At 38.1% G+C, this 23,809-nt stretch overlaps 1 protein-coding gene across 6 annotated transcripts in view; it reads right to left on the bottom strand.

The window, feature by feature from the left end:
* Positions 1–23,809, bottom strand: part of dlgap2a (discs, large (Drosophila) homolog-associated protein 2a) — a 161,704-nt gene that overhangs the window by 93,273 nt on the left and 44,622 nt on the right. The window contains exon 1 of one of the 6 annotated variants that reach the window (XM_016670053.1): positions 19,073–19,594. The exons of the other annotated variants lie outside the window; for them this stretch is intronic. The gene's annotated coding sequence lies outside the window, so the exon portion shown is untranslated. Of the gene's footprint in view, positions 1–19,072; positions 19,595–23,809 lie in introns of those variants that run through there. 6 annotated transcript variants of the gene reach the window in all.

Here is a 23,809-nt window from a genome sequence, read left to right as displayed (position 1 = left end):
GCACATATGAAGCCGTTTTCACGCATTGACGCTTGCTGAATAAATGTAAACACCACTCAGTTCGCTGGGCTTTCAGTACAGCGTGTTGTTGCCTCTGCTGACATTCTATCATTGCAATGGTTGTGTGCACTTTTCTCCCTTATGGCCCTCTCTGTCTACTAAGCATGAATCTGTGTTAGCGGCTTGATGGAAAGGGGATATGGAACTACGGCTTCTTGCAGCATAAATGCTTCTGTTCCTAAAGGGAAACCTCCCAGGGGCAAATGCTTGTGCTGCGAATGCCAAAAGGTTACAAAGAGCTCAAAAAGGCCAGGCCCCAGTCATTTGGATCTGCTCTGAAATCATGGGGACGCTGAGTGGAATAACAAGCAACAGCAGTAGATGTGGACCAGGGCCACAAGTACATCTCAAGGTGATAATTTCAAAACTTCCTTAATGCCAGAGGGCGTCCAATGTGACCATTCATTATGGAGAATTTCTTCACAATATTTTATCTGTCTCTGTAACCTGGCAACAGTGTAGTACATGTCTGTCTGCAGAGCCAAATGTTACAGAGAAAAGATATTCTACACCTTCCAGGAATGAGAAGAAAGGCAAACAACAATAGAAACCTGAAACATGAGAAATGCCACCTAATAGACAAACTAGAGAGCTTAAAGGACTTAAAGTGAGACAAAAGACATAAATAAGGAGAATCAAAACTAACATTCAATGTTCCATAACTGCAAAGGACAAATATTGGGTACCTTTATGGACATTGATTATACGCTTAAAAAGAAAACCAATGGGGCTACAAAGTGTCTACAAACAAGGAAGCTCAAGTCTCTTGTCCCGTTGCCATGGCGATGGGCAAGGAGCAAGGAAAAAAAAAGAGAAGGGAGTGAGGTGTTTACAGTTTTGCCTTCCTGTGTGCAGTGTGTTTTCCCTTGCAAGCTCTTGCGTAGAGCAGATGCATAAGCATAAAGCTAATCCGCAGTCTCAAGCAAGGCTGATTTACTGTGGCCCACTTCCAGCCGAGAAAGGAAGACGGATGTAGAGGCAGAACGCTCTTTCCCTCCCTCTACTTGTCCCACTCCAGGGTCCGTTGATTATGCTTGGAGTCAGAGGCTGGACCGCGGGGAAAGGATTTTTCTTTGACAGTGAGATGAATATTGCATGATGGAAGGTCATCTCTTATGGATATGCTTATGAGTCCTGCCGTCGTAGCAAGACTGTATTTGCAAATCCAATAAATATTACATAAAGGGCCTCTTTTATGTCCTCTTTATAAGTGCACAGCTCTAACCATCTATCACAGTGTGTTATTTCATTCATACTCTGATAGTGGGAACGCTGGAGAGATAAAATCATTCAGTTATTCATACCACCATTTATTTGCCCTAGTCTGCTTGATTTGAACAAAATGTAGGCTTATTCTGAGGAAAGGTAGACGAGTGATGAATGTGGGAAGAGCATCCTGACGCTGACAGTCTGCTTCATAACATTTCCCAAAGTTCCCACTGCTATGTGGTTGAGCGTTGACTAAAAGGTGCTGTGAATAGATGGGTAGTGGTGTGCAAAGAGCCGAGTGTTAACAGATGAGCCCCACTCACCACGTGCACAAATACCAACATGAACAATACAGGACACACCTGTGTTAAATCAGACATAAATATACAACATAAAACTGTGTTCTCATACAAGCATATATTTAAATGGATCCCTTAATAGAATGAGAGACTCTGAAAGAGCTTATGGGGTATATTAAACCTGACCTTGTATTCAAAGTGTCTGGGTTAACAAGCTCTAACTAGCAGTGTGACAGCAGCAGAGTCCATCAACGCTGTCTTTAAGTAGCCATGACTAAGTGGTAGCCGGCTGCAGACAGGGCAAATTTGAAAAGGTGCTCTGCACAGCTCACATGACAGACACTGACTCACAAAAGGGAGGCTATTAAGCACTCAGGCATAGTACAAGCTACAGGTGAAATTTCAATAAATCAGAATGCCATAACATGGCCTAGCTTAACAAGTGCTAACTCGATAATCCTTCTGCAGTCATTGGTGAGCCACAAAACATGATTAGTAAAGAAGATTATTCCCAAGGAGCTATGTCGAAGCATATTAACAGAAAGTTGAGCGCAAGGAAAAAGTGTGGTAAACAAAGCAAAGCAAACCAACAAAAGAAAATTGGAAGCATATATAGCCTTGGGAGAATTTTGAGGCCATCTATTCGAAAATGTTGGAGCACTTTGTGGAAAACCCTGCTGACAAGCTTTTACAAAGACATTGATTTCATTTTCTAGCATTACTTGGCATCTGCTCACACAACCAAAGATCCCATTACCTGGATTAAATACCATGTTATCACTGGGCTTGATTGGCCAATAAGCTTATCTGAGCTAAACCAAGTGGAGAATCTCTGAAATATTGTCAAGTGACAATGAGAGAGATCAGACCCAACTTCAATGGTGTCCTGCTCCACTCTGGGATTCTTGGTCTCCTAATGATATTAACTTTAATCTGAGAAGCAGAATTCAGGCCTCGATCAAACAGCTCACTTCTTTTAATTTTTAGCATCAGTATAAAGAGTCCAACATTGTCTCTGGTTCAGACGTTGCTTAACACAACAAATTGCACAGTTTTAGCCCACATGCTAGATTTGTCTGTGGTTGTTGACTCCAAATGAAGCCCACCTCTTGTAAATTTCAATCCAAACTTTCACAATACTCACAAGGCCGTAGTTGAGTCCACTGCTTTCACACCTTTTCTATCACACTCATTCCTTGCACTCAACTTCCCATTATTTTTGCTTGTATACAGCACTCTGACCAGATTGACCTTCTGTCGATTACCATCCCTGTGGATGTTTTCAACAACAGTATACTGAATAACCAGTTAACTGTCCCCCCAATGACCGCGTATCACAATATGTTCCTGAAATAGCATTAATTACGAAAATATACAAACAGTAAAACCATTTTTTTGTTTTTATTTGGTCATACGTCATTGTTTTCTAATAAAAACATATTTAAACACAAAACCAGGCGTGTGCGTAATGATTTGAACTACTGACACATATTTACTTTTTAATGATATTCTAATTTATTGAGATGCTCATTTAAGTTTTAAAAAAAAAGATTAACATGGTATTTATAATGTGATATTTATGTGATGGAGAGAGTTGAGTCTCTCCAAACATCTCTTCTTTGCATAATGAAATGAGTCATGCTCATTCAAATACTAGGGCACATTCATCAGAGCAGTTCATCTGATGCAGCAATTGGCCTGCTATGGCTGTTGTGGGTGGAAGCGCTGACAGCTGTGACCACCTGAAGGTGTTTTCACACTGCTCTGCTTTTATTTTTAAATGTCACTTCCATGTTTGCCTACAACCCAATAGTGAATTGCCATGAGGCAGATGGGGAAGGAAAGAGGGAACTGTAAACACAATGGTTTGTATCTAAAATTTGGGCAAAGTTTAACCTCGCATTTTGCACTTGATCTTGTAGAAAGTGAGTAAAGAAGAAGCTGGCTGTGTTCATTTAATGTAATTAACACAGCCAAAACACCAACTAAAAAGATTCCATGTTCCTGCACATTTAAAGCATCTCAACAGCATGACACTGCCACCACCATGGGGAATATTGGCTGTATTTATGCTAAAATGACATTACACACTGATGGACTTACTACTTGGGGGGTTTATGAAGGTAATTGGTTGGAATGGGATTTATTTAGGCCTATTAGAGTAAAATGTTTTGAAAAAGAAGCAGATTTCTTTGAGTTCAACTTCTTTGAATATGAAAACCACTTCTTAAAGATGGCAGCTGAAAAATATGCTAATGTGTAGAAACCTTGAATATCTTAGACTGACAAAACCAAATAAGGGAAAAGGAAGACATTTCTTCATACTTCTGCAAAGTTCACCAGTGAATGAAAAGCACTGATGACAAAACGTGTTATTTTTAAATGATGTAAAATTTTATTCATTTGACAACAATGCTACTCATCACACTGGTCTATAACATTAAATCCCAATACACAACCATGACGAATTCTGTACAAGTTCAAAACAATGAATACTTTTACAAGGCACTGAAAATAATACTAAATTTAGTTGTTTTTTTTTTTTTTTAATCAAACTATTTTAAATTAAATGAAATGTAAAAAGAAAAAAATCTAACATTAAAAGTCTTCATTCATTATACTCAATTATTTATCAGCAGGAAAATTTAAATATGGTCAAATTTGCAAGTCAAATCTTTTATATAATTTGTGCTACATGAAGGCTGGTGATATGCACACACACACACACACACACACATGCACATGCTCACCTATGCACACACGCACCCCCCGCTCTCCCCAAACACCAAACACACACACACACAAAATGCTTGGTCTCATTTTCTCCTATTTCATATATAAAATCAAATGATGATGTAGAAAAGCAACTATTTAAGCACATTTCATCATTTGCCTCTAGATGCAAAAAGAATTCAATTAATAATAAGAGCTGTATGCACAGCTCTTGCATAAAGCTATGACATGATTAAAGATTTATAACTCCAGGTAGAAAAACTGTTTGTTTGGGGGTTTTTTTAGGTGCTTTCATCAACATTTCAACATTTCACAGATGGTTTCCTTTTGAGTCTACATTTAGCTGCTCACACATCAATTTCACAGCGAGAAAGAGATAAAAGAAAGAAAGTCGCATCTCCATTAGTCTGTCTGTATGGAGACAGCAGCAAGAGATTTATGGCCCAGCAAGAATAAACAGCTGGAACTTATGGGATCCGTCTGTCTTTGTCAGAATCAGTCTTGAATTTCCAAGGATAAAAGTCAAGCCACGACTTGTTGGTTGAGGGTCAAAAACATGCGATGATGCATGAGTCCATCATCCAGTTTCCAAAGCGACCCTGGGACAAATTATAGACTTCAGAAGAAATGGGTAGGGCCATGGGAGATAAAGAATACCACATGTTTTGGAGTTTAATTATGTGAAAAAAACAAGAGTGTTCCATGTTTCATCATGCAACTTGTTTGTGGGATAAGAATGTATTTGTGGCTTCTGTCATAAAACTCACACATGAAGACTGTTACATGCCAGTCCCAAAGTGACAGAGTCTAAATCATAAAGACAGAACTGTGCTGTATAACTGTATTGGGGGGGAGGGCGTGGGGGGGTGAACTCTCAAGGGGACAGACGTCATTTACATTTCCCCCCTCAAATCCGGTTATTTATTTCAGTTAAATACAAGCCATCATTCACTCTTGGTTTCTGGTCCAGACTGATTTAATTAATAGCAAGCACATCATCTCCCATATGTGGAACCTGCCTAGGAGTTTGCTTGTCGATCAGTATCTGCCGCCTCTGCAACAAAATATGATTCCAATCAATGTTGTAATGGCCTAGAGGCACTGGCTCTAATCGGCCTGGCGGCAGCAGCAACTACATGGGCAGCAACAACACGTGTGCACCGCTGGGAAATTATTTACGTTTTGTGAATGCCGAGAATGTTTTCATCATATAAATTGAATTGCGTTTTGGTAATACATTCGGTGGAATGACTTAAACATGAATAATGAAAACACCTTAAATGTGAGTTTAAATAATATATGGAGAAGGAAAGGGCTGGGAAAAATCTGGGGGGTAAGAGTTGAAAAGAGCCAATTGTTCATTTTTGGAGGAGTGGTATTTGAAAGGGCAATGGAGTTGTCGACAAACACTTGGTCGAGAAAGAGATTAAAAGTATTTCACAAATACTTTTTGCTTTGATTTTGATATTTTTTAAATATAAAGAAGTAAAATGTTTGTTCTTGCTTTTCAATAATATGTTTGAAGAAAGATATGGTCTTTTTTTCTTTTACTTAGAGATGCACTAATCCATCTTCCAGAAAGTGCAATCACATAATTCCCCCATGATTGGTTCTAATTGGTTATTAGAAGGTCAAATACTGAAAATGTTTTCTTTATTTTTTTGTTGTTGTTCTGCTCTTCGACAAATGCATTAAAAATAAAAACTCCCCCAATTTCTAGTCCATAAACATTTCAACAAACTCACAAAGCTCACAAAGCTTATCCACCTCTGCTTTGATAAATAAATGGGGATAATTGTCCAAGTCCAAGTACCTCAAATTAGCAAGGGTGGGGCACCAACCTTTTTCTTTTGGCTCTGCCTCAAAGGATCTACATGTTGGTATAAACAGACATCCTTAGACCTTAAACAAAAGGCAATTGAACTTCTTCTCTTGTTTTTTGAAGACATTTCTTTTCATCCAAAAGGCTTCACCAGACAGGTGACGAAAACAACTCAAATATTGCCAGCCTCAGGTGACATGTTGGAGTGAAATGAAAACGACCCAAACACTAAGGTGAATGAAGGATAGGGTCAAAGGCTCATTAGTGACCTTTGCAGCCTTGTTGTTGTGATAGTTCTAACTGTAATGTATGAGCCTTGTCTTCCGAACCGAGGAAACCTTTTGGATGAAAAGTGAAACGTCTTCAGTACACAAGAGAAGTTCAGTTGCCTTCTATTGAAGCACTTAGGACTAATGTAAAACCTTCTCACTGCGATTGTTTTAATCAGCTCAAAAATTGTGATTTTGTTTTAGATCTCACAAAAAACAAGAACAAAAAAATGAATTATACAATGCCCTTGCTTGTTCAGGAACATTGCATTTTATAACCCTCTAGCTAACCATTTAGACAAAGTGATAGATTGACAAGGTAAAATGACATCCCAGTGATGAGATCACAACCTCACGGATACCCAAATTATTCAGACCGGCACATGGTAATGAAATTCAATTTTGTCTCCCTCCTATTCATTAGGAAAATCTGGACTGATGTCCTTTGAGAAACCTACCTTCAATATATGGGTACTTGAAGTCTTCATCCTAATTCTTTGGTATGCAGCAGCAAACATTACAATTTAAAATGATTCAATATGGGTCCCATCTCCAACACCTAGCTTTAAATGCTCTGCTTGCCAGCCTGAATGATATTACAAATGCAAGCCCTCTGAAAGCCCTGTGGACACATTGAGATTAGGCTTTGTACGCTTACTAAAAAAAAAAAAAAAAAAAAAGAGAAAGAAAACCAACCCATCTGCACTGTGCATCTGTTCGCTGATANTGAAAGTCTGAAAAAAGTTCACAAATCTCAAAAAACACATGCTGGACATTAAATTCCTTTCTTTAAATGTCTCTCTAGAGACATGGCCAAAAGGCTTGTCTAACATTTTTTTGTTAACATCATGGATTTACTTGAAACAAAACAAACATTGTGAATCTTCTTTTCAACTACTTTGGTCAAAAAAAAAAAAAAAAAAAAAAAAAAAAAAGAGAAAGAAAACCAACCCATCTGCACTGTGCATCTGTTCGCTGATATCACCCACAATCCTCACTGTAATTTACAGATTGGATTTACTCTTTGGCGTGCTGTTGTTGACTGACGACTCCAACTCATTCAATCAAAATCCTGCAACAGCCTTGTTACATATTAAAGACTTGCAGGGATCTTGGGAGGTAAAGGCAGATCAATGCTTAAATTTAGAGATCAAAACTAGGAGACAAGGTTTCTATACACATAATCCACGGTGAAGACATCTTACTTTAGGGACTCTGAGTGACCTGAATGAAAACAGACCGAGACCCCGATTGTGCTCTTCTTCAACAATGATTAATGGTCCAAATGTGCTCATCTATTGTCATGTCTGTAGGTGATAATACCAGACATGTGGAACACAGTGGGTTTCACAGCAGCATGTGTTTGGCCTAATGACCCCATCTCTTACAAATCAGCGGGTCTCTGGCTCAATATGCTGCAGATCAGGTATGAGAGAGGAGAAAGAGGAAGAACGTGGGAGGTAGACTAATGACTGAAGATGTGTTTATCCCCCATACACACACCAGCCTTAAAATGAAGTTAGATAGCCACACCATCATCACAGCAGCGCCCCATTTCTACAGCGCTAAAACAGAGAAGGTGTTAATGTGGAAATTGGTCCTGCTGTGCAGCACAGTCCTAACAACAAACAGCAAAGTGCTTTTTGTCACATCCTGCAGTATTTTAAACCCGCCTCTCACTTCCTACTTTCAGCTGGTTATTTTTTTTAATTATTCCTCTGCAATTTGTACTGTAAAATATAATTTCCCTAAAGAATTAACAAAGCATTGTTCACTTTAATTCAGCAATAATTCTCACTCTGTGGTCATTGGATGGAAGCTTAACAGGTTCAGCTTAATAAGAGGTGCTGTGGGCAAATTGGTATTTTGTGATCATTAACTGTGTAAAGTGGTGTGCGACAGTAGACAACAACAACGGGACTCGCATTGTCTTTTAGAAAATAGCACCTTGGAGGCTATTTGACGACTTTAAGGAAACTTTTACTGTTACTTCATCTCTCAGGTCTGTAGAGCATGAGGAAAGAGAGACTTTGATGTGATTTTACTGTATTCCTGTAGTTTTCTTTTTATTATTATTCTACTTCTTATGGCACAAACTTTACTTTTTTCTACTAGCCATCTAGTCTGGCATGTCCCAGAGACATGTAGCAGTAGATAACTGAGAAAAAAAAAAAAGAAAAAAAAAGTCCACTGCAGCTCGATGCTCTTGTGGTAACTGGCAGTTAGCCCCTGTCTTACAGGACTGAAAGGGTCACATGGCACATTCCTCTGCCAGTTTCACAGTGACCATTGGTTGTCCCAGTGAGTGCAAGCTAGTGATGCAAACAGCCCGGTCTGCCTTCTTTATTTTAACCCAGGCACTGACTTAATTTTAATGTCAACGCCTTTGGCCCACAAGGAAATTTTATGTTTCTTTCAATTATCCCCCCTGAAACTGTTTGCTTATGCTTGCTGCTGTATTAACCTCTTTCAACAGAGAAAGTCTCCAGCAACTCATGAAAGTCTGAAAAAAGTTCACAAATCTCAAAAAACACATGCTGGACATTAAATTCCTTTCTTTAAATGTCTCTCTAGAGACATGGCCAAAAGGCCCATCTACCATTTTTCTGTTAACATCATGGATTTACTTGAAACAAAACAAACATTGTGAATCTTCTTTTCAACTACTTTGGTCAAAAAAAAAAAAAGAAAAAAAGAAAAAAGTATGCCGACACACAAGTGAAATAGATAAAAAGAGAACATCAAATGAATTTCAATTCTCTGAAAGTATTTTCCATTCAGGTCACTGAAATATGCACAAATAGTGTTCATATGAATGAATAACAGAATTTTTATTTCAAACTGTTTCATCACACCATCTCATATTTATGATGAAGAACATTTTCTGCAAAGATTACTATTAAAATAGTGTATTTCAGTTTGGATAGCGGATGTTCATTACAAACAGGACTGCCTGTTTCATTTAACTTAGCGGCTCCATCATATGACTCAATAGAGGGATGTCTGTTGGGAAAATTAGTATTTATACTCATCAATACCACGGATGGCATAATGGTTTTGTGATTTATCTGAGTTTAATTTCGACTTTTCACATGTCATGTTGTAGCATTTCAGGCGTGCCAGATAGAGAAGCCAGATTGCCCACACTGCCAGCACGGTTTTACCTCATAAAGAACCTCATAGTGCTGTGCTAGTTGCATATTTGGATTTAATAAATAAGGCTTGTATCTGGCAAGGAGACAAGCCAAATCAATAAATAGGGACTTGTTTTTGTATGATGTTCTTTCATTTTGATAAACCTCATTTAATTTTAATATTTATTGTCATAATGTCATGTAACCTCAAAGGTCACATTTAAAACAGAAACAACAACAACAACAAAAACTATTATTCAACAAGGCAATGATCTCAAACATGCATTAAAGTATTAGTACATTATTGGTTGAGATGTGTGATTATGGCTAACTCTGTATGCAGAATGTTGGCCCTGCTTGGAGTGATATGGTGCATTATCAATCAAAGATCATTCATGCATGGTTAAATGCATCATTAAAAGTCCAAAACTAATATAATATTCAAGCTTATGATGAGTTCCTGTAAACTTCTGACCAGCAATCTATAACTTAATGCTAATTCAATCAGAAGCCAGTGCTCCAATTAAGCACAGTAGCAACAGACTGATCCTTTTTGTGGTTTATCTCTGATCTGAGTATATAAAGAGCACAGCATTTTTGGGTTCGCTTTGAACATCTTCCTTGTTTGTTTTTTTTTTTTTTTTCCACTGCCCCTCTACTTAGGACATATGAGTCTAGAACATTGTGCATGTGTAATCACATGTTTATTTAGGATCCTTCATCTCAACTTAGAAAGCAATACAGTCTAGTATTTCTAGCAGTAATCATCCACTTTTCAATGCACTGAATATTTTCTTAAAGCTGGAGTAAGTAATCGGATATACAGAAAGGGTTGTGCAAAACTTGTAAAATAATATTTACATATGTCTAAAGGGATTTATGTGATTTGTTTATGTGATTTGGGCCATGATGCAGTAAGATCTGTGTACTGAGGGAGTCCCTCAGAGAGATTTTGCTGCACTGATTCCTCTCAAGATCCTTTCAAGAAAGAAAATATTGCTTATGTTTGTATTGCAGGAGAAAAAAAAAAAAGCACTGAGTAAACACCAAACATGAAAACTCGGGACAGCAATAAGAAATTTGATGTTTTAATGTTGAGTGAGAGGAAAAGAAATATATTGAAAAGAGACACAGACAGGAAAACGGGTGCAGAGTTAGACTGAACTAGTGGTCCGATACAGCTTCCAGACAATCCCTGTGGTGATTATTTAACATTCAGATAAAAAAACAGTGTATTTGGGTTCTAGAAACGGTGAGATGTAAACATATATTAGCTTAAATTGTATATAAATGGAGAGATTAAAACTAAGCTTAAGCGGTGATAGTCAAGGTATTTGTCCACATCGAATCGTATTGCTGTGTGAATATTTTGTTAACCTCAAACAGCTGTGAGAAACGCCAACTAAATCATGTTCAGAGGACCATATCCGTGGAAGATCTCCTACCTGACCCTTGGTTATGCTTGAAAGATGCAAACAGTAACCCTCTACACTCCTATTACTTCTCCACTTTCTTCTTCACTTTGCAGTTTCATCAGTGATGACTCAGTTCTCCAAGAGACAACATAGTTTTCCCTTTGAATCATTTTTTCCAGCTGAACATGCGTAGGTACCATCATGTGACCACTCCTCATCAAAGTTTATGTCCATCAGTAATAGATTCTGGAGTTCTGGTACAGCCTGAGGATAAACCCTTATTTAACAATAGAATTTGTACAGCAGTCCCAATGCTAAAGAATATTATACATCATAAAACAAAGATGCAGTAAAAAAAATTGCATAAAACATAGAGAAACATACATTTTACTATATAAAAAAAAAAAACTTGCTATGCTAATCAATTTTCCATCATGTTGACATCATGAGAATCATTAGACTGATCAATCACTTTTTTCCAGCACTGACTGAGCAAGATACATGATGATATAAAAAATAGTTATGCCTGAATTAAATACAATAGTTAGTTATTTCTGTATGCACTAAATAGCAGAAAATATAAGGATAAGACAATAAAAAAAATCAATCTACAGTTAAGTTTGCAAAGCAAAAAGCACAGCTGACATTTATCCAGAGCCCCAATTAATTATATTTACTTGCTACTTAAAACATTTATCTTTGTGTCTCCAGAAACATTGATTATTTGGTTACATGGATGGTAAATATTGGAATAAGAATAAAGATTCAAAACACTGGAGGAGGTGACTGTGAAACTCACTGATTAACTCAATGAGGGGGAAGCAAAAAGGTAGAAATACTGGAGGACTGGTTGGGAAATGATCCTAATGGCTCTACTTTCATTTTGGTAAATTTAGAGGCTCAACTAACCATTTTGGAAGAAAATGCAATATTCTGAGAGCTTGCAATTGGTTTTACAGTAATGAACCAAATTAATCAGATAAGTGATGATTCAAGTTACGCTTTCGGTTTCAGGCATCCAGCAACCTGAGGTGAGTGAAGCATTTGTGTAGCTTACAGGAGTTAAAACAATGTTATTATCGGGTTCTTCCAGTGATATTTACGTTCCAGTTGTGCTGACTCTGCAGTAGTGGAGAACCTGGTCTATAAAAGCAGTGATGCTAATGCAGCTGAAAATCCCAAAGACTAATTGAAATGAAAGGTAGATGTACAATTAAGTGGCAGGAGATTTATTTTTTTTTTGGGGGGGGGGGGCAATTTGAACAACACAGATTATTCTACAAATCCAACAGTGACACCTTCAGACCAGAAGTAACATTACAGTGAAGCAAAAATAACGACTGTGTTTCTACTAATTTATAATCACACATAAATGTGTCATGAATTTGGCAACAGTAATTAGAATATTGTCACAAAAGAAGAATAAAAAAATACTGCATGCCAAAATGTATATGCAGTGAGCCACTACTTTAGTTTTGAACCAGGTCTAATGCTCATATTGCTGAGAAATAAAGATCGTTTGCAGAATTCAAAATCCATGGTGTCAATTACAGACTGTCATGCCATGAAATAATGAGAGGCAGTCTGTATTTGGCATCACGCTGTGTGAACCACTGTGAAGTAATGCAGTGAGAACCCCTGTGAGAGAGTTGCAGAGATCAAACCAGAAGGCAGAATAAGCTGCACTGTTGCGGCATCCCTCCACCCACACATTTACCCTGCTCACTCACATGTGCGTACTGTCATCCTCTGCAGGAAATTCTGTGTGCGCACGTAATGTAGGTCTGATCATAGTGCATTTGTCCCACACATACTCATCATTAATTTATCTTCATGTCACTCTTTCCCCTAGCTTTTCTTTTTTTTTCGGTTCATTATCACGGTGCCTCCCCATATTGTTTTGATATCTTCCATTCCTTTCTCTCCCACTCACTCAGAGTCAGTAAAACATACGCATGCACCCATCTATCCGCCCACATACGCAGTTGGCACGGGTGAGCCCCCAACAAGCAGGATGGCTTGGTATGGGGCTACGCAAAGAAACACACACAAAAACAACATTGAGGCACCACTGCCTAATGCTGTCTCCATGGCAACTAAGGGAGATGGGTCCTGTGTTGTAGTGTCAAACAAACAGGATTTTAAGCTAATCAAAATAATAAGCTGTAGCTGTCCTACTACTGTATACAACACAGAACATTCAGTTTTCTACGATTTTCTTCCTTCCCAACAATGACATATTTGTGTTTATGTGGTTGTAATGACTACATATCACAAGTGAAGATGGGCAGAAAATCTAGGATGTGTGTGGAACTGCAGGTGGATGTGCTTGTTGAAGGGACATGTAAATTTAAAACTAAATAAAACTATACTGCGAGAACAGATTCATACTAGTATGTCCCGATCAGGAATTTGCCAGTCGGTCCAAGAAAATAAGGATGCCTGATTCTACATCACAGACCAAACTTTTTTTTTTTAAAGTCAGAAAACCTACAAATGCTAAATGTAAAATGAATCACAATAAGTGTTTAAAATTGTTTTTCAATGGAAACACACAATTTCAACACACTACTTTGAAACCAAAAAAGAAGTTTCAGTCATGTTCTCAAAACCACAGTTTGCAATTTTGCACATGGATGAAGATGTGCAACCATGGAGCCTCGAAGAGAGTCTTAAATTTCAACAGAACACACTGTTAATGGGAGTAGGTAAAATAGATGTGGCTGCTTATTAACGACATAGAATAAGGATAAAGTTAGCACTTTTGCTGCAAAGACTATCCAGGCCATTTAAGGCCATAGACTAACATTATCAGCACAGTTTTAAAAGTTTCCAGGTGTCTCAATTGTTTCAATATCAATGTGCTGAGCACAAAAACAACCTATATATGTCATATATGTCTTATCACAGTATGCATTTAACATTTTTATTTTAATTGCAGCATCAGCCTTATTTGTGTTCCCTTTCATCCTCTGCAGTGATCTTTGCACTGCCAGCTGGGGAAGCAGAGGCAGCAGAGCAGTCAACAGTTTGTCATCCTTTGACTGTATACCAGAGGAATGAAGGTGTGTCAGCAAACTGCTGTTAGAGTTAAGGGGGGAAAAAAGCATCACAGCTTACTTAAGTGCAACTGTTAAGAAGGAGGACTGAGTGGTGCTTTCAAATGGCAAAAAAAGGTACGGTAGTTTTGTTTCAGCCGACGAGTCATTCGGCTTTAATCTTTTACCTGTAGCTTAAAGGTTCAGGTTTGGCAGTGGCTGAGAATGCATTGCAACTTATTTACTGCTGGGGGAGAGAGAGAAAAGAGAGAAAACCAGTGTTGGTGAGTGACAGACCGAAAATGAGGAAAGGGTAGATGGATGCTGCATCTACAGAAGAAGGGAAAGCTTTCTTCTCTTGTCTTTGGGTTTGGTTCAAGACTCCCATCAGGAGAGAGCTCTCCTCTGAAGAGTCAGCTGTTTGGAGCCTCAGTGACACAGAGCATGTTTACTGCTGGTGTGTGCATGTTTCTGTGTGAACCTCTCCAAAAAAAGGAAAAGAGAGGGACTGAAAGAGTCATTTGGACGCAGCATGAAGTCAAAACTGTTACACCAGCAGACAGATTGAGAACTGATTCTTACTCAAGCCTCATGCAAGCTCAAAAAACATCCAACAAACATATATAATCTCAACTGAAAACAGCAGCGGGTCAACCACAGTAGGTGGAATGTCTCATCCTAGTTTAGAACATTAAGCAGGCTTATTTGGACATGATTTGTGACATAAATTATCCACCCGGTCCTCTGAAAGAGTGCACAATTATTATCATGAACACTGGAACAATTTTCTGCTGGTAGATTCAATTTATCCATTTCATTAAGAAGTGCATCTCAACACATTAAACTTATTTCAACAACCTCATTCAAAAAGTAAAGTGCCTGCTTTATGTAGATGTAATACACACAGTGATATGATTTGAGTATCGTGGCTTTCAACTTCTGAAAATCCAAATTTCAGTTTCACATTTATTGTTTATTGTTTTAGTCCACAGGTCCAAAGTCAGTCCAGCCATCTACCAGGAACTTCTAGATCCCCTCATGCTTCCCTCTACTGAGAAGCTTCATTGAGATGCTGATTTCGAATGGTCAGCAGGATTTAGCTTCTGCTCACATTGCCAAAAGCACCTGCCTTAATAATGCTTTAATGTGCTTCATTGTTCAACAAACTGGCCTGGTTTATGCATAGAGGAGAGTCTATAGAGTATTGTCAGGAGAAAGACAAAAGACACTAGACCCAACAATACAGATGAGCTGAGGCCACCCTTAACATGAACTGGGCTTCCTTAGCAGCCCAGCAGAACGCCAGGCTGATTGCCTCCATGTAGAACAGCACCGATGTACAAATGTATGTAAAAACGACACCAGACAAAGTATTAAGTGCATATACTGAACAACATATGGGCAAGCTTCATAGTATATCCACAATATGGTTATAGCAAGGAGGTTTGAGGGTTTGAATAAAGGCCATGGGTAATCTTGCTCCCTATCCCGGTCCCAAAATTAGCAAAATGTTCTCTCTAAACAGCCCTAAAGTATGTGTGTGTGTGTGTGTGTGTGTGCGTGTGCGTGCGCGTGTGTGTGTACGTCACTTTCTGCATACCAAGAGAGATCATACACACTAGGGATAATATATTAGTGGTGCTTGTCCTTATTTTACTGCTTAAAATTTGTTTTCTTTTCTCTTTCAGCCTTTGAGCTTCAGTGAAGATTACCATAAAGACAATACCAAAATTTCAAGGTAAGACTCCAAGAACACAAATAATGGAAATTTCATCTGTGCTTCAGCTGAAGTTCTTTTTGTTCATTTCTCACATTTTAGGGGTGCAGTGCATAAGTCAGAAGTAATGCATGTAGAAAGGACTCAAATAAAAAATGTGGACCATGGATAGCATCAACAGGGAAAGTATTTTCTGACGCTATAGGCAGTGGGGCACAAAGAGACGAACCCAAAGGAGTAGGTTTCTGACAAGACACTCCTGAACTGTCACTGTCAGCGAAGTTAATGTAGTCTCTGGGTTTAAAATGCCACACCTGCCAATGGACAGACAGGGCAACACTTCAGGTATGACAGAAAAATAAATGGAGGTCACTAGCCTGGCCCTGTGCAAATCATTTTAGATTACAGCTCTGTGTCCTTCTGAGACGAATGTGACTCTCCTCAAAGGACAAATATTATTTTTCCAGAATGTTAAAACGTAATCTCTGTTCATTTAGCTTAACAATGAAATACTGAGAATTAAAGTGTGCACATTACAATTTATGATACCCTGAAAATGATTGAACTCTTTGAACCTTTTTCACACTTTGTCAAAATTCATAGTCTTAAACCTCAATTGCATTCTATTTTTGATTTCCCTATAGGTTTGTTGGAGAACATTAGTGGGTAACACTTTATTTGAAGGGGTGTGCATAAGACTGACATGACACTGTCATAAACATGACATAACACCTGTCATGAACATAAAGAAGTCTTTATGAATGTTTATGACTGTTGTCATTAAGTGTCATTCGGTAAATAAAGACACTTTTAATGGAAAGTTGCTCTAAAAGTTGCATTAAAAGTCCATTAAAAGTGCCAACTTTGCATGATTTTGTAAATTATGATAATTTAATGCAAAGCAGGGTGAGGTATTAAACCCCATCTCGAGTTCTCAGTGTCTCACAGAAGACGACCAACTACAGGCTCCAGAAGATTTTTGAGCACAGGAAAAAAAACTCAAATATAGTCAGAGCTAAAATCTTATCATTAAAATAAAAGCATATTTATGTTTCAGCTCATAATCTGTAGCTTGAGTAGAAAAAAAAGAATCAAATCTGAATAAATTTGAGCTACTGTACAAAAACGATGTTTGTACCCTACATTTTAAAACATTTTAAAATTTTACATTGACAATCAATGTAGCCCTTAATTTCTATTGATAGAAGTGGAAGTCTTGTTTTGAATGAAGCACACTTCTAAGCAGTTACTTAAGCTTTTTGGCCTATTGAACCAGAACTTACAAGCTCTCGAGTATAAAAATATAATTTCTAAAAAGCTATTTATTAATTGGTTAAGGCATGAGTTATAAGTCGACACTGGCCACAAGCAAAGCTTCTTGATTGGTAGTAGTCAATTTCTAGAAATGCAACCACCAGTTTCCCTCTACCTGGGTGTTTTGTGTTTTGTGGAAGCTACAGAATACAAATATCTAACATTTCAGAGTGCTGTTTTGTGGGAGCCTGTGGCAGTGAAGCTGGTGGTGACCATATGGTTGCTTTCATTGTCATTATGTTGTAATTTTCTACTGAGCCCATATTCTGTCAAAAACATTCACATTTGGAAAACTACTCCAACACTACTGGGACCATGCAGCTTAAATCATTTCTGGTCATTCTCTTGGAACTCTTATCAAAATCTGCTGGAATCAAGTTGAAGTTGTTTATAAGCTGAAAGTTTTTGTTTTTTTTAAACTTAATACAATTTGAGGGATTAAAAAAATACAACTTGAAAACATCCTAAATTTATTATAATCCAAGAAGATTTCAAACTTGGCTGTCCGTTGTAAATGTCCATTTTTATCAGATTAAAATGGACAGATCACTGTTTATTAAACTTTTTTATCCACTGATTGTTCAATTTTGTTTGCTTTTATGAATCATAAAGGATTAATTTCAGTCTACCTATTCAGAGCTTTAGTATTTCAGCAGGTCAGATTTTTTATTTATTTATTTATTTTTTTATGAATACAGATAGCTTTTAATTAAAAAAAATGTTAAATGATGAATGGCCAATTAAAATTCTGGCCATCTTGAATAATGAAATCCACAGTAACTGGTAGGGGGTTCCCTTCCTCACATAGACACATTGTGTTTATTGAGGCATTTGCATAAATGTGGCATTAGCCACGCAATTGCTCATGTATACAACTGCTAATTCTAAAATGATGAGTAGCCCATCACCTGGAAATACACCCAACAGAGTTGCGGAAGTTGCTTTGGATTACAAGCGTGAACTAACAATGAAGAGTCTCTCAAATCAAGCCTCTTCTGTTTGTGCCAAAGGAAAGCTTGGCCTCTTTGCAGATTTGGAGGGAGAGACTCTGCCTGCAGTGCAGCAGTGAACATGAATGTTCAAACATCTCCTCTGACTGACTGCAGCGCCTCTTTGCTTCACCACACAGCCTGGGAAAGCGTGGAACCTGGGTTGTGAGAGTGACCATTTCCAACAAAACGCCAGCCAGTACCTGATAGAGCTGGCACTGTGCTGCACCCGGGTATTTCCCAGAAGAGGGTGTATGCTGCTGACGTGTGTGTGTTCGCAAATCGAGACAACAGATGAGCGACAGTTGAGAGTGTTAAAAGGGAAAACACACGCACAGAAACGTAAACATGCCAATTTCTCCTTGAGTGCAGACTAAAAGCACTTCATTCACAAAAGAGCGCAAAGGCTGCCCACGCAAGAGTTCACCTATTCCACTTTTCATGAGACGCATGCAAACGCCCACACCAACACTGCGCACTCTCTCACACACGCAAGCACACGCATAGAGTGGTGCCCTCGATGCACACAGCTGTCACAGAAACTCACAGCTCATCTCTGGTGAATTACTCTAAGTGTGAGGTACCGCTGCAGGGTTTCCCTTGGAATAATAATAATAATAATAATAATAATAATAATAATAATAATAACAATAAAGCGTAGTTAATTATTTCCTGCATCTATAGGATATATCATTCACTGTTGCCTAATTCAGTTGGATCACCAATGAAAATGTGTGGTGCATGCAAACCGTGTCTGAACACATAAGCACAGATGAGTGAAAGAGTTAATCATTTTAATTTGGTGCAGTTGAAAAGGATTTATTGCAGAGGTCTTTGGCATGGGATAGAAGCTCAACAGACTGACAAAAAGCTCAGCATTGCAGACCCCCAAAGATTCACTACAAATGGATTCATGTCAGATGCTACCCACACCTTATTCTGAACTTGTTTGCACTCAACTTCAACAAATGTGTCCTCATTAGAACATGTTGACTCGTTCAAAAAAAAAAAGAAAAAAAAGGGGGGTGAAACAGGCACTCTGCGTTAAAATAACTTGAAGCTGGAGAACTTACCTTACACCTATTCTGCAACCAGAAAGCATCTATGAGCGCAGGGGTTCTCGGTTGTCCGCAGATAGCAGAAGATCATACATGGAAAAGTCTTCTTCTCTCATCTATCCTATGACTGCAACCACCACATTCATCCAGGCATTCTGATTACAGGCATGTGGATGGTGGAAATATGATTGCCTAAAAGGGAAATAGTGCCTTTTGGGGAAGTGAAGGAGAGATTCTCAGGTCTCCTGCCTCCACTGAGACGAGTTGCGAGCGCACCATGAGGACCATCCACTGCAGCAGAGCTGAGCAGCGTGCAGCAGAATGAGGAGAGAGGGGAAGAGAAGGAGAGAGAGAGGAGAGGAGAGAGACTAGAAAAACAGGCATTTACTGCTGCTGGTTCCACGAGCTCGGCGGGAGCAAAAATCTGGGACTGGAGTCTGGATCCTCGTATTTCCGCTTTATTGAGCTTCTACCCCGAACAAATGAAGAGTAATGGAGACAATGGAAGGACAAACAAAGGAGATGAATAGACCAAGATAGCGAGAGGCTTATTTTTTCCTCATGCCACTCCTCCACTATTGTAGTTTTCTTTTCCATGACATGCAATATCTTTTCCTTTCCTTGCCCGGAAATGGTTGTTGGAAATACTACTCAGCTGATAACATGTTAGGAGCAATTTCCAGAAAGATATTCATTTTGACGGGTTAACCACCACTGACAATGTCTTTTTGTTTTTTTTTGTTATTCTTTTTTCTCTTTCTTGTGCTCTCAGTTCTGAATACTTGACACAATCCAAACACGGTTTCTATTTTTATTTTTGTTTTATGTATTTCAGACCAAAAGAGTTAAAAAATGAAGTGACTAACATTAAAATGATATAAGCTGGACTTGTCCAAGCATTGTTGCTTGTATGGTGAAAAAGCAGCTTAATATTTCTAATTTAAAAGAGCTTGTCTTATCTAGCAGCTATGAATTTCAGTCCTTCTTGAAGGTGCTGATTATTTTGTTTTAGCAATGCTTCTTTCATAGTCGACATCCTTAAAGGTGTTGACATCACTGTACTCTGACACTTACTGTCCAATAGCATACAGTTTATGATAGGCTTTAATGTTGGTGGTTCTTGAGTTGTTTCTGAACATTATAACAAATTCCTTTTCAACAGTGGGGCAAAATGGCTGAAACTGAACCCAGTCGGATGGTCTACAAAATTATACTAAACCCATCCAAAGGTATTTTGATAACTTTAGTAAGCCCTCAGTGCTTCAGAAAATTAGTTAAAACCAAGGCAAACGGCAGCAAACTGAGCAATGCATATGATTTCTACCAAATCTAATAAGAAGAGAGATTAAACATGCTTCCAGGTTTATACCAGGATCTTCCATATGTCTATAAAAAACTCCCTGGTTGCTCTGCAACTTGTTGAAGGACTTTAAAGTAAAAGTAGTTGGGGTTGTATGTATATATTTGAGCCTATAATAATTGGAATCTGAATTTTGAATCATAACTATACCCTAGAAAAAAACAACAAAAAAACAAAAAAAAAAAAACTCCAAGTGCCTAATGAAAAGCTCCAAATTAAATTCAAATTTATGCCATCAAATACTACATGAAAACTTCTGACCTGTTCCTTTATGTGATCAAATCATGTGCTTGAAGGAGTATGAATATGGTGCAGAAATATTATGCAGAATCAAGGCCTCCTTGTTTGACAATGAATACACTTCAACGATGTGGCACATTAAGCTAGCGATCAATCCCTCTTATAGAGTATTTGGCTGAAACATCTATTGCCTGCTGTAACAGGGGAACAGGCTTTTAGCTGGAGTCCTCCGGCCTCAGCAGGGCTCAAGGTCACTTGGCAGAGCCTTTTCCCGGCAACCCAGAAGCTTCGGTGACAAACAGTGGCATACAGGACAGACGGGCTGTCAATCCGAATCTGTAGCCTTGAGGAATGAAGCCGGCTGGCGAAGCATCCAGCATTCTTACAGTGCACAACCAGGTGGAGTGGTAATTTATGAGCCTGCAGGAAACAATTCATTGCCCTTCAGCAGAAAGTTTGGTGCATATATAATGCTGATATTGTTTCCAGCCTCAATGAGATGAGAAAAATTGAAGACAGCAAGGGAAGATAATGAAAGAAACTGGCTGTCAGGGCTCTTGACAAGACTATAGCTCATCTTAGATCAGATGGCTTACCAGATTGACACCTGTAGAATTTTTATTTTCATGGCACTTTGCTTAATTCTTCTTCTTACGAAAAAACAAACATGCACTCCTCACAATTTCTGTTTTGACCTTAAGATTAGCAGTCACTTTTTGCTTAGTAATAACATACAAGAAACAGCATTCAAAACATTTTTTTTTTCTGAGCAATCACTGACATGCCATGTACGTGAGAGACCATATGTGGGTTTTAAATGGATTTTTACTAATTTATAAAAAGACAAAAGAGACATTTCTAAAACAGCATGTTCCATGACAGAAGTTGAAAGCTAAATTGGATCAGACAGACCCACTTTGCTGTGCAGGGCTCAGCCTTTCTGTTATCTTCCAAAAGTCTGGTTCTTTTGCAGCCTGAATGATGCACTAATATGACTCAGCATGTCATAGAAAATCCACTTTCTTTTGAAATGGCTTCAGATAAGTTTCCCTGGTTTAATTGTAGAAAATATCCTGGTACAAAAAGTAAAAAACTAAATCATTTGAAAAAAAAAAAAAAAACAACTCTCCATCTCTAAAAAAATCATTGGATAATTTCAGCTTCTTCTTAAAACTTCTTAATTAAAAACATACTGAAATGTACCATACAGGACAGCTGTTAGCTCAGAATGATGGCAAAGTAAGGCTCTAGCTTTTCAAACTTTCAGCTATGTGTAATTCTGAACTAAAGTTGCTTCTGATCAATCAGCGTGGGCTTTGACTGCCTTAAAAGATAAATTCTCGCTTAAGCTGTCTTTCTACAACATCCGTAAAATAAAAATATCGGTCTCTACAACTTCAACGAAACTTGGACTTACCAAACAGTTTCGCTGGCAACGCTTTATTGGTTTAATTTAAAACCAATGACAGATGCATAAACAGATGGTTCATTCTATCCACTGCCATCTATGTTTTGTTGTGTTGCCCACTTTCAAGATGCAAATGGAAGAAGGACCAGAGAGACGAGGCAGAGGAGCTCATTTTTTTCCCCAAAGATTATCTCTCATATTATACTGCCATGACATGTCATGATTAACTTTTAGGGACTTTTTAAAACAATATTATTACACTGATTTGCTATCAGAATAATAAAGAGGGCCGTGTGGAACTTGTCATTGCTTGAAAAAAATATTTGTTGATGTTGGATTATTGTTATCAGCTTTTGAGAAATAGGTCCAGCACCTCATATTACAATTTACTTCTCCACCCTTATTCTGCATTTTGCTCATGGATTGTAATTCTCAAAGCTCTACACATCCCATACCTATCTCTGCTCTGCTGTGTTGGGAGGTTTTTCAGTCGGCTAGAAAATTAGGGGCTCCTTGCGTGTGTGCGTGTGTGTGTGTGTGTGTGTTAGTGACTCAAATCTCATCTCACAAAAATATTAATTTCACGGGTCGCTGTCCCATACAAGCCACCATCCACGAAGGAAAAAGCATTAAGCGTTATTCCCTTTCATATTCAAACAGAGAACAGCAAAGGGGGGGAGGAGCATGTCAGACTTATCAAGGCTCTACTGTATGCAGTTTGTCCTTGTAATGAGGTTGAAGCCACTGCTAACTATTCATTCTGGTCATTCACCGGCAGGCCTTATCGGTGCTGTCGAATGACTTTTGCTAAATGATGTGCAAAAGGGGCACGTCTCATCTGTCTTGTTGCATTTGGCTGATGTGCTCTGGGCAGGTTGTCAGCATTAAATGACATACATGCCAAACACTATGAAGGCCACAAAGTGCTGAGGGAATGGTTAATGGAGAACAAGTTCAAAATGTTAAAAAAAAAAAAAAAAATAAAAAAAAAATTAGAAAAGGGTAAGCGTACTGGAGTTTCATAGATACATATTCTCTCAAATTTACACTCAGACAGCTGTATAAATGTTAAAAGGGATACATCTTCAAATTTGGAAGGCAAGAAATTGAAAAAAATGCAAACTAAATTAATAAATCACAATTGACCTATCCACTTTTCTGAAGTAAAAAGACTTTCATAATACACATTTGAAAATGGAAAGTCACCTCCATTTATGGTTGATGACGTCCCTAATGGTACCATCCTGAAAATCTGAGGAGGGATTGTTTTTCTGTCAAAAAAGATGCCATTAAATAGAGCAGCTTGAGCAAAATCCTAAAGAAGATGGCTTTCTTTTTTTCCCAAATGAGGCACACAAACAAGAGAATGATTCATTGCTGAATCTGAGTATTTTCACTTTCCCTTTCAACCACCACATGTTTTAATCCAATGAAGTTACTTTTTTTGGGAAAACAGCATTTTTAAGTGATATGTCTAACCACCGACCAACTTACAGAGTTTGAATGGCATCACAAACAGCATACTAGAAATGTTTTGACAAAACAGAGATTGACAAATAAAGCTATATTTTATTAACTTAATCCTCCTGTTATGTTCGTTTCTGAGGTACAGCAATAATGTCCGTGGGTCAATTTGACCCGGAACAGTATGTGTGTCTCAAGTTCAATTATAAAGATCTCCCTTTGAAAAAAATAAAAAAAAAATTAGAAAAGGGTAAGCGTACTGGAGTTTCATAGATACAGG

This window comes from Poecilia formosa, unplaced genomic scaffold (genome assembly GCF_000485575.1).
Source record: "Poecilia formosa unplaced genomic scaffold, Poecilia_formosa-5.1.2 Scaffold30, whole genome shotgun sequence".
Taxonomy (NCBI): Eukaryota; Metazoa; Chordata; class Actinopteri; order Cyprinodontiformes; family Poeciliidae; genus Poecilia; species Poecilia formosa.
This window is presented reverse-complemented; position numbering and strand designations above follow the sequence as displayed.